We start from the raw sequence: 12,331 nt of genomic DNA, 5'->3' as shown, positions 1-12,331 counted from the left end.
ATCAGGCTCTTTAAAGAAGTGTTTGGCTGTTGTGCTGAGGGAATGTGGGCTGTCACAGAGCTGCCTTGGTGCCCTGCTTTGCCTCAGCTGTTGACCGCTGCCAGCTTGGCCCAGCTCAGGCGGGCAGCACAGCTGTGAACTCTGAGAACTACCATAGTGTGTTCAACTTCAGCATATGTGGGCTAGAGATGCTGTCAGTCTCTGCTGGTTTTTACCTTGGACTTCCCTGCTGGAAAATCAAGGTCATAACATCTAAAGCTGGTCAAGCTGGTCAGTTGTTTTTTTTTTTTTTTTTTTTTTTTACATTCCTGCACAGTCTTAACCCTACCTACACCCCTCAGCTCTTTAGAAGTAATTACCCAATTGTAGTCCATTTAAAGTGTAGACACACAAATTTACTTTTTTTTCTTTTTCTTTTTTCTTTACATTCACTGTTGACCTGCAAAATTTTGTGGGCAAAATCCAGTCATTTCAATACTAATTTCACCTGATCGACTAATTTCACCATTGGTGAAGAACTTTGACATGCAAATTCATTTCTGCAAGTGACCTTTGTGTGGGCGAAGATTCATGACTTGGCAACAGAGCAAAATTGAGTGTCTACTCAGCCAGTTTTATTTAAAACTCTATACCTCAGTATTATATAACTATGCATTAATTGACTTTGTGAAGCAGTTATTTAGGTTTAGGGTTCATTTGCTAGCCATAGAATAGCTTTGGATGTTTGTCTTGTTGTCATTGTTATTAAGTTCATAGTCCAGTCCCAGTTTCTTTTTCAGAGTAATGATAAATGTGTCACTTTTGAAGTGAAGTGACATACTGCCATGTATGGTGACCCATACTCGGAATTCGTGTAACCCATCCATAGTGCACACACACACCGTGAACACACAGCCGGAGCAGTGGGCAGCCATTTATGCTGCGGCGCCCGGGGAGCAGTTGGGGGTTCGGTGCCTTGCTCAAGGGCACCTCAGTCGTGGTATTGAGGGTGGAGAGAGCACTGGACATTCACTCCCCCCACCTACAATCCCTGCCGGCCCGAGACTCGAACCCGCAACCTTTGGATTACGAGTCAGACTCTCTAACCATTAGGCCATGACTTCCCCGACTTTTTAGTTTAACTCTGCAACGAGTCAAAGTGTTTATTAAATTTAATTTTGTATGAAAGATTTGTATAAATTTGTGTGATGTAATTTGCATGGTAACCTATGTTTTAAATAATTTTTTTAGAAGAAAAAAGTAATTGTAAAGGTCTACTCCTTAACCTAACCATCAGAGTGGTGTAAATGTATCGCATGAAAATGTACAAATTTTGCCACCAATTCACCAGAATGTAAATGGTTACAAATTCCCATGGGAGTATGTTGGACTGTCACCAGTAAAGCTAGCTTTTAAAATGATCTAGCTGTTGCAGACCATTTAAAAAAAAAACCAAAAAAAAAAACCTAGCAACAGTTAGGGATCTAGCTAGATTGGTAGACCATCTTTCCTTCAATCCCTCCAAAAACTAAAGTAGCCAAAAATGTTTGCTGATTTTAGCTGGCCTCCCAGCTTTGTTTAGCTGATACGCCATATGGTCTTCTAGTCTGACCAGAAAAGAGGTTTACCAAGCCTAACCAGCTTGACCAAGATGGTCTACCAATTTAGCCCTGTTCCTACCAGCTGGTAATCTTGGTCAACGTCCTAATCCTGATTTGGATCCATGTAGCCAACTACTACTTTTAGCAGGTGGTAAGTTTCTGGTAGATCTACACTGTAAAAAATGACCGTGATTTTTAACGTTAAAAAATTGTGAAAATGCTACAGTAAAAACCTGTTAAATGGTTAACGGTAAGTTCCCCTAATATATACGGTGAAAAACTGTAATAGACATTTCACACAATTTTTACGGTGAAAAAACATTTTTGGAAGTGAAAGAATGTAAAATTTACAGGGAAAAAAAACGTAAATTAACGCATGCATTTCAAATTGGATGTGTGTTCTTAGTTTTTTCTTATCAGTTATGTTTATTAGGGTTGTATGTTACATCTAATGTTAAATTTAATGTTTATTGCATATTTCAGTTTGAGTCTCACCATGATGGTGTTTAGTGTTTGTGTGAATGACAATGTGCACCTTCTATATATGCTATTATTTAAAAAACTGCTTGTGATGGGCTTTGGTTCATCATGTGACTTTCTCATCACCACCTGCATTTGGTGGTTATCAGTGTATTTCAAAGGTACATAACAGACTTCAATAGGTTGGTATTTTAACATTATATCAATTAATGAAATTATGGTATTTAACTGTAAATTTAAGTCAAAACCTAAAATGTTGCTACCATATATTTTTTTTTTTTTTACGGTAGAATTCTGGAAATCACAGCTGCCATTTTTTTACGGTAAATTTTACGGATTTTTTTTTTTACGGTGTACATAGTTGCATTTGACACTTCCTTGAGCTAGAATCTTCTGTGTATTTTTATGTCCAATATTGTGTTCAAGGCTCCATTCATAGCCTCGGTTATTAAGCTCTGAGAGAGATTTTGATAAATGTGGGTGTATATTCATAAATAATTACCAGAGAGGCTTTTTCATACTTCCTTTCCTGCTATTGAGTTCTCATAGAGCACTTGTCAGTGACTTGTGGGTAAACTTGGCTAGTGCTGATAGAGAAGAGGTGGGAAAATTTTCAGTAGGCAAGAGGCTGTGCTCTCTCTCGCGCTCTCTCTCATTCTTTCTCCCTCTGATGTGTGTGACCGTGTTGAGTCATGAGCTCTGCTACAGGGATCAGAAGGGCTGATGGGGAAAGTCCCGAGTCTTTTCCGTCTGCACCTGGACACACTCACATTGCACAGCCCACAGGCCTGAATGAAAGACCTGTATGAGTGTGTGGGTGGGTGTGCGCTGCAGTTTGGGGCCTGAAATGTTAGGTATGCTAATGTTGTATGAATCCTGTAATGCCTAACCACATGAAACACCTTGGAATGACATAAATTTAGCAGTTCTCTGTTGATATTTTCATTTTTTTTAAAGGGCATGGTCTACCTTAATGCGTGTCTGACTCAAATTGGTCTGTTTATACAACCTCTCACCTGTTTTAGCACAAAAACACTCATAATCATGCAATCATACGCACACGTTTACATAGCTATCTTACTGGGGACTTCCCACTGACTTTAATTGTAGTTACACTAAACCTAATGTGGACTTTCTCCTTAAAATATCAAATTTTACCTTTTTATGACTAGGTAAGCATAGTTCAGGTTATTAACTTAATGATATTTATAAAGTAATAATTATTTGTAAAATATAGTTTGTATCTTCTTGATATTAATATAAAACATTAGAAACCTTTTTAAACGTTTCTTTCAGGAGTTTAGTCAAGCCATGTCAACCTTTTAATAGCGCTTTCAAAGCTGCTTTACATAACATTAATTAAACGTGTTGATAAAAGTATTGATTAAAAAACTACTAAACTGTCAAGCTCCAAAATGACAAAAGAAGTGATCATAATTTTATCGTAGACACGTGTAAATTAGTACATGTTTCTTGTGAGCTATATTTCAAGTCTTCTGATAATTTTGATGTTTTGATAGAACAGACTGAAGTTTAAGTTATTTACTGACAATGAGTCCCAAGACTCCCTGAGATTAGTCTCTAATAGTATAGTCTGTTCAGAAACGCACAGGTCTTTCTCCCTGCCTAGCCTTTTGACTGATTGTGTAAGTGTTTGAAAGCCCAGAGCTCGGAAGGAATGCTCTCCTGATAGCTTAAAATAACAGTGGGACAGGGTTTTACACGCTCTGCAGGCCAGAACCTTGTTGTTTCCGGAATCAAGTCTGACCTTCTCTCTTTTGTCTACTCCACAGGTTCTTGTGTGGGAGCTGAGGCCTATCCCAGACACAACAGAAACCAGAGGCTGTGGTTGATTTCATGACTTCCTCCTCATTGTTTGCCTGTCTGTGTGACTGGAAACCGGCAGTTACAGACTGATGACTCTGGTCGCTCTTAAACCGTGCTTGTGGAGAAACTGGACCTGGCTCCCCTTTAGAAGTAGTGACTGCTCATGGCCGATGGCAGAGCGCCATGCTTTTCCCACACTTCTGTGGCAACGTAACCTGTCATGCTGACCTTGTTGCTCAACTCTTCTTTTAATTTGATGTCCAAATTATCCCAGCACACTGCTGCCAAGTTGCTGAAGTGGTTTACACACAATCCTGCACCCAGTGGTCATTGTGAGTATTTTGCTCTCCCCTCTATTTCCTTTCTTCTTTCAGTTATGTGTGTTGTAACAAGAGTGAGGCTGAATAGCAGAAATGTACTGCCGTATTGAGGACAAAGATGGGTATCTGGCCTCTTCAGCTGCATATTTAAAGCACCACAGTGAGCACTAACTTTAACAAACAGGACTCGTAAATTGACAAGAGACGTTACAAGAGAATTGATAGCTTAGCCAGATGCTAGGCCCCCTGCGTGGGTGTGTGCATGGATATCTGTATCCTATGCTCTGTGTGTGCTGTGAGCTGTCCCGAGTTGATGGTGAGGTCAGATGTCATTCATTACATTAACCCTTTTGGCTATGCCCTTTCAGTACAAATGTAAACACACATAATGCACACTGAAGTGCGTGTGATTTATTTGTATGTAACCAGAGGTGATATAGATAACGTGTTTGCCTGTCATTCACACTTGTTTTATCTTATGGTGGCTTCAGGCTGTGTCATTACTATTGATTATTGCATACAGGCTGAATAAGTGAAATTACAGTTATAAATTGGTATACAAGGATTCACATAATCATATATTTGAGGACTGTAAGTGAGCATAATTGTTTCATGTCGTACTAAATGGTCAGTGGATGGGACTTAGGGTTGTTTACAGAAGTGTTTTCAACTTTTTATGCATTTTGGTCGTTCATTCACAGCCAATGCATTGGTTTTTAAAGTTTGAATTTTTGAAAACTATACCGTTATTGTTTCCGTGTAAACTACAAAAATGTACTTCTTGCCTGTATATTTGACAGATTTGTGTTCTCTCAGCTGTTTGGGATCCACTGACCTAGTTGCTCACAATGACAGGGTTGTTTCTTCCTGGTGGTTACAAATCGTGAATGGGGGCATCCTGCAGGCTTGGAGAAAGGGTAATGTATGGGATTCCCACCATTACCCTCGCGCTCTCTCCTACCATCTATTCTTTTGTTCAGGGGCCTCTCAGTTACCCAGTGTTAGCTCTTTCCCCTTTGACCTCCCCCACAGGAAGAACCAATGACAGACTCTGAAATCCAACCGCTCTCTAGAGACTCGTGTGTGTTACAGCTTCATCCAGGCAGTGTTAGGCCGTTGCATGATCACAAATACTGAAGCTATCAGTTTAACTGTACATTTCTCAGTAGTGATATGGTAGTGTAGTTAATGGTAGTCCCAGTACAATAGCTATCCTAATCCTATAAATTTGATATGCAAATATGGCTTTAGAAGTCCTTAATGATATCTGATATGCAAATAAGGCCTTAGAAATATTTAATGATATTTTGTATGCAAATAAAGGATCATGTGATGCTGAAGACTGGCGTAACGATGGTGAAAATTCAGCTTTGCTTCAAAACAATAAATTATATTTTATATAGTATAGAAAAATAGAAAACCAATTTTAGAAATTTCAATATTTTAAAAAATTAGTTTCTGTATTTTTGTTCAAATAAATGCAGCCTTGATGAACATATGACTCCATTTTAAAAAAACAAAACAAAAAAACTTAATCTTACTGATCCCAAACTTTTAAACTTTTTTTTCTACTAAGTTATTAACCCTTAGCTTGACTTATGACATAACTGAAATACTAGTGTGTGTGTGTAGACCATTATTTCATGAGTCAGGCTAAAGATTAATGATTTATTAGAGTAGCATTGACATTCTTTACTACATTGCATTTTGCCTAATTAACTGTCTTCTGGCCCTCAAAGTGTGAATGCTTTTTGGTGCTTAGAATTAAAGCTAGTGATATCTGATTCACATATTCGGAGTCGTTTGACCAGTATGAATCAGTTTACGATTCAGTCTGAATCATTCTGACAGCTCACTCAGGCACTGAATCATTTGGAGCCATTCCTCATGCAGTAAAACAATAACAGGATTTAAATAACCATGAACAAAGTTTTATTTTGTTTAAGTTGGTAGTACATTTTGTTATTTAGGCGAACAGCAAAGGATACGGTTTTAACAATATTTTGAAAGAGGAGCTGCAAGCTGAATAGAGCGCTCATTGCGGTCTCATGTCTAAAAGACTTTCTGCATTTATAATGCTGTCTTCTGAAGATCACCATGCACAGCAGAAATTGTCAGCTCTCATGTCTCTCTCTTCCTCAAGCTCGTATTGTGAATTAATAACATAAGAAGTGTACGATCAATAATAGATGCCACTATGACTTTTGCCCCCAGACTAGACAGAAGACTATAAATTATGGATTGTTTTTTCATGGCTTGGGAGGTTTTTATTTTCTTGTTTTGCTCGTGAGATTGTCCTCTTATCACGTATCACTGAAGGGCTTTTTCATTTAAAAAACTAAGTATTTCATTGATAATCTTGAAAGAAAAAATGTAAAATGGTCTAAATAAATGTGAAGAGATCTACTTTCCAGGCCTGTATTGATTTCTTTTGTAAAGAAGATAAAAGGAAATAGTTAGATTTTATTTTTTTTAATAACAATAAACAGGAACTGGAGATTCAAAAGGTTGCAAAGTCACCATTAAAGTATAAGTAGCCCATTTGACATAAAAGTAGCCTATATACGCTTTATTCCAAGTTACACGCTTGCCAGTCAAACCAAAATTAAAGTCATTATTAACTGAACTTCACATTCATGAGAGACGCATCAATGTCCCTTTTGTGAACACATTGTTCTGAGTTAGATTTAATCAGTGATTTGATTGACCTGGTTGGCAAAACTTTTTGCACTTGAGTGAACAATTCACTCAAAAATCATACTGAGCTGATTTATGGATTTGAATGACTCTGGCAACTTAAAGGGGTCATCGGATGCCCATTTTCCACATATTGATATGGTTCTTTAGGGTCTTAATGAAAAGTCTATAATGTATTTTGGTTAATTTCTCAATGGTAGTGTAAAAAAACACCACCTTTACCCTGTCAAAATCAACTGTTTTCATCAAGCCATTATTTAGGTCATGTCCCTTTAAATGCTAATGAGCTCTGCTCCGCCCCTCACTTCCGTCGGGTGACGAGCAGTACTGTTTACTTCAGCCGCGAAACTGGCTAACTAGCACATATTAGGAAAGGCAATTTGCAAAGATTCATAAAAAAAAGTGATACTCACTACTTCTGTAGATGAAGCTGGATCACAAATGATTCGCGCGAACATAGATGTATTTAGGCAGATTGGGGATCAGCGCATTCACATCAAAGCGAAAGTAACATTAATCCTCTGCGTCTTCAGTGGCTCAGATGTCGGGAGTAACTGACTACTGCTATATTCATTATTACCTGCAACAACAGAACGCCTCAATCGCTTAATCGGAGACATCTTGTCTTCCCCTGCACCAGAGGCGGACAGCTCTCATCTCACTCAGGGCGAGTCTAAAGTAAGACAGTCTTCTTGGGATCAACTATCATGGGAGGGGCCTATGCAGAACTATGTCATTCTGACAGGAATCTCAGATCAGCCTGTGCCCAAACAAAATCTGTAATTTTATTTTTTTAAATATCAACCTTAAAATTGCAACACCTTTTTAGATTGGATGGATTTGATTTTCTCACAATTTTAGAGAAATATATTTTAGCTTTTTATATTTCATAAAGTGTTTTTGTGCATTTTTTCACAAACTTCTAACTTTTTCCAATTAAATTTTTTTTAATGACATTTTTATTTATTTTCCTCCCACTTTGGCAATAATCTTTTAAAAATGGTTTTTTTTTAAAAGCATTTGAAGATTTGTGTCAAGTTGGAAGTTGTGAATTTAATTTTCAGGTCTGTGCTCAAAAAGTGGTTAACGGGTAATAAATGGATTACAAATAATGCATAAATATAATTTGGTAACAAAATATTTGAAATTTGAAATCTTCAGTCCCCATTCATTGTATTTCCATAGAAAGAAGAGTTCAACACGCAGTACGAGTGAAAGTCATACAGATTTGGAACAACATGAGGGTGAGTAAGCGATGGTTTGGCTTTAAGCTTGCATGTTCGGCTTTCATCAGTCTGCACTTAAGTTTGGGTTCCCATCTGCTCATCAGAATGTTAAACATCAAAGGCAGGCGTGTTTAAAAGACTATTTAGGAGAATTTGGAAGCCCTGCAAACAATAATGATCAAAGTTTTTGCATGTCTTTCTTGGTTGTCCGGCATGTTTAGTCAGAGTGCTGCTGCTCACTTCAAATGCTGAAGATTAAAAATGTGCTTGTTAGCGATGGCGCTATTCATTGACACACCAGTCACCCACATGTTCATAGCAACCCGACCACTTTGAGGAACTTCAGGCATTTTCTTATGTTTTTTTGTTTTATTTCTGTGTGTGTGTATTCAGCCACTCTGGATTCCTGAAGAGTTTTCTTCCCACTTAAGTATTTTCCTCTGCAGCATTTTGCCTGCCATGATGTGACTGACACAATACCTCCATCCCGCTCCCTACTCCATCACTCTCGTCACGCTGATTTACGCTCTAAGATTTTTGCTGAGTAAATTCTGTGCCATATCCAAATCCCCCTCTTTCCGTCCTCCTGACACTCCCTCCCTCAGATGGATTTATACCGATTTTAAGACTATCTTCTCTGGGTATGTAATTTCTCTAAGCAGACACTTAACCAATGCAAAGCTTTGCTGACTAAGATGGTTGGGAGTTAGAGAGCGTGATCACAACCACAAGTGCTCACAATCATCAGCTCACACACACACTCATGTGCATATCCATACAAACGCATGCACTTAAGGACATACACTCATGAGAAATCTGCATAAAAGCCTCAAAGTCTTACTGTTTCCTTCCTCCTTTTATATTTTCACACTGTTCACATATATACACACACACACATACATAAATGCATACATATACATGTGTATATATAGATTAATTTGTATAGATATAAAAATATTTGAGATCAATAAATTTTTTGTATGCAGAATTGTTATGAATAATAATTTAATTAGTACATTTAAGACATGCATTTATTATTTCAATACATAAATGTATTTATAATTATAATATTCTATTTAATATTATATTGATAAATATTTAAAACCAAATATCTTTTATTTAAAAAATACAATTAAACATATTTATTGAAATCAGTAAGTATATTATTTGTTTATAAATGTTTCTATTTAGAAATCAATCAGTAAACAAATGTAAAAATAAATAAAAATAGTAAATGTATGTCTGTAAATTTATATTTAGAAATAAATCAATAGATGCGTTGATTGATTGGATAAATATTTCTGGAAATCCATAAATGTAAAAAAAGTATATGTGTATATGTGTGTGTGTGTGTGTGTGTATTGGAATCAGTAAATACATTTATGCACTTATAAATTCATAATCTTGAGAAATAAATGCATGTATCTATCTTTTATGTCTAAGCTAATGTAGCCCATCAGCTCTAACGGCCAAAATAGTCTCCAAACAAACAAACCAGCTTTTTCTAACTTTAGCTGGTTTCAGCTTATCTGGTTTAAGATCATACTAGCCGGGCCAAGCTAGACTCCCAGACTGATCAGCTAAAAAGGGCCAAAATCCCCTCTAAAACCAGCTGGAAGACCAGCGAAGATCAGAAGGCCAACTTAGGCTGGTTGAAGATTTTGTTTCGTCTTCCCAATAGGGTGGACCAGATAACGGCCATAATGACCAGTTTGAAATCATGTAAAACAAGCTATGACTTTGAGCTGTATTTTCCAGCAGAATGTCTTCTCAAGACACACCAAGTCTTATTCTTTTAAAACATTCAAAAACCCTGTGGAGGGTTTTTTTTTTTTTTTTTTTCCTGGCATGAGCTCTGCACATCATTATTGCTATACCCTAAGGCACTTTTGTGACTAGAAATGCAGTTATTACTTTCACATTAGTGATATGATGTACTTGGCTCATTTCAAGTGATATGGCAGGGATGGTGAGTAAGAGCCCAGAGAAGGATTGGGGTTTGGAATGATGTGGTGAGGCTGATCCTTATGGTTGCCCCCTGCTGGCAGGAGCAGGTGTTTCCAGCATTATTGAGCTCCCCTACTGCTTTCAGCAGGGCAAGGGGATTCGAGTCTACCTCATTAGGAAGGGTGGGCCATAGTGAGCAAGAAATAGAGAGATCCTAATATTGCTGTGGTCGTGTGCTGCATGGGCTTTTCATTTTTCAAAGCTGCTCCAGACACAAGAACGCTGCTCAATTAGGCTGTCGACTCACGACTTAATGAGGAACCAGCCATGACGGCGTACTCTAATTCATGACAAATTGCTTAATTGTTCCTGGCTATTCATATGCTCTGGTCGAGGTTTGTGGAACCCAGTGTCTTAAAGCTTTGTTTGTAAACATGTTCTCAGTGCTCTGATTGAGCATTGCTGATTGGCCACTCCTGGAGGTCAAAAGAGGTCAAATGGCAGAATATATGTCTTAAATTAAGAGTTTATCATTGTATTCAGTATAGCATACTACACTTACTTGCAATACACACCAAAAGTGTATCGCACAATGCAACACTCAACTTGACATTCCATTTGCAATGTGATGAACGATCTGGGAATAATTGCATTTTTTGACTCATTTAATTGGACTGAATTGAATTTAAAATGCAAAATAACCCATTTTTACTTCTATATGATAGCTGGACGGCACTTGCTGAATTAAACATGTAAGATCATGAGGCAGGACTCCAGTCTAAAAAATGGACTATAGACCCATTGGCTCCTAAAATGCAACATTTAGGGACCAAATGACAAATTATAGAATCACTCCATAAAGATGGTTGTCCATAAGCAGTTTAGTTCCCTTTTGGTGAAGTCTTTTAGTGATTCTGATTGTATGTGTATAAATGTCACAATTTTGGAAAAATGCTAAAATCGATTCATCATTATCGTTGGACCTCACTATGCTAATCAGTGACCAATTATTTTTAACATGTAATTTAATTTTAATTAGTGGTTCCCAGTTCATATAAAACCGAACATAACTAAATAATGACACATGATTCAATGAGTTAATACAAATTCATCAGAACAGTTAACTCATTGAGTGACTGATCAAACTGCTTTGAGTAAGACTGATGCCTTGTTCTATTCTGAAGGGTTCATTCCTGCGCCCTAATATCTATAAAGGGTTTACCATCCAGGGTAAGAAGAGATGAAGGGTGTAGGGGACCAAAAAACTGTTCCGTGGACCACACTTCTGCATCATCTTGCCAGGCCAATTAAGGAGGCGTCAGTGTCGCATTATTAAACCTTTGCAAATAATCATGGGTGTGAAGTGTTCATCAGTTCTACTCCTTAAAATCTTTCATTCTGAAGAGCCCTTTGAAGTGGCCATAGATTGTTCTCATTCCAAAGTGGCCTTTAGAGGCAGATTTATCCCATTTGGAGACATGGAGTGAATCTTTAAAAATAAGCTGTTCATAAGAGCTGTTTGATTGCGAATCTGACATTGCAGCTTGTGCTGAAGTGAACTCTAAAGATGTAATTAACTAACAGGACATCATGAGATGACAATGAAAATGCATATGGATGCAGAGATTAATTATTAAAAATTAAAGGTGGGGTAGGTGATTTGGTTCAAAACCATTTATTGTTATGATGGTTGAAAGTCTCTTCACGTCCAGATAGCAATCACTAAGGAAGTGGTCTAAATGTATTTATATCATCTGTGGAAGGCGTAGGACCATAAAATGTTTGGTGCAAAGGGTATGATAGGCTGTCCTATATTTGCATACCTCCCAGCACCCTGTTCGCGCAGACATGATACATCATCAGCGTGTTCCGTTACACTATTGCAGACCGCGCAAGAATGTTATTATTGTAATATTATGCGCTTTGTGCTGTAATGTTTTCTCAACGTTGAATAAGATATGAGCTAATCTGACAGCATTGCATTCATCCCTCATCGTGTTGCTGGTTAGACTCTGGTCTGTGTTCATGTATTTTGGAGGGGGTGTGGCTTTGGAGAGTGATTTACAGGGAGGGTAGGATCTTATGCTTTCAAAGCTAGCTTGCTATTGCTAGTCTCCCCCCGAAATCACCTACCCTACCTCTATTGCTGCATTTGTTGTATTTCGTAACAATTTAGTCACAGCCCCGTAAGATCATGTGACGACAATAGAACATGCTGTACTTCAATTATAAATATTTCCATTCAAAATATTGC

At 37.6% G+C, this 12,331-nt stretch overlaps 1 protein-coding gene across 2 annotated transcripts in view; it reads left to right on the top strand.

Moving 5' to 3' along the window:
* LOC306884870 (neurensin-1-like) overlaps positions 1-12,331 on the top strand; it is a 181,138-nt gene that overhangs the window by 15,508 nt on the left and 153,299 nt on the right. For both annotated transcript variants that reach the window (XR_013785491.1, XM_079441098.1), the window contains exons 2-3: positions 3,854-4,219; positions 8,090-8,148. The gene's annotated coding sequence lies outside the window, so the exon portion shown is untranslated. The remainder of the gene's footprint in view (positions 1-3,853; positions 4,220-8,089; positions 8,149-12,331) is intronic.

Source organism: Barbus barbus, assembly GCF_936440315.1.
Source record: "Barbus barbus genome assembly, chromosome: 19".
NCBI lineage: Eukaryota > Metazoa > Chordata > Actinopteri > Cypriniformes > Cyprinidae > Barbus > Barbus barbus.
This window is presented reverse-complemented; position numbering and strand designations above follow the sequence as displayed.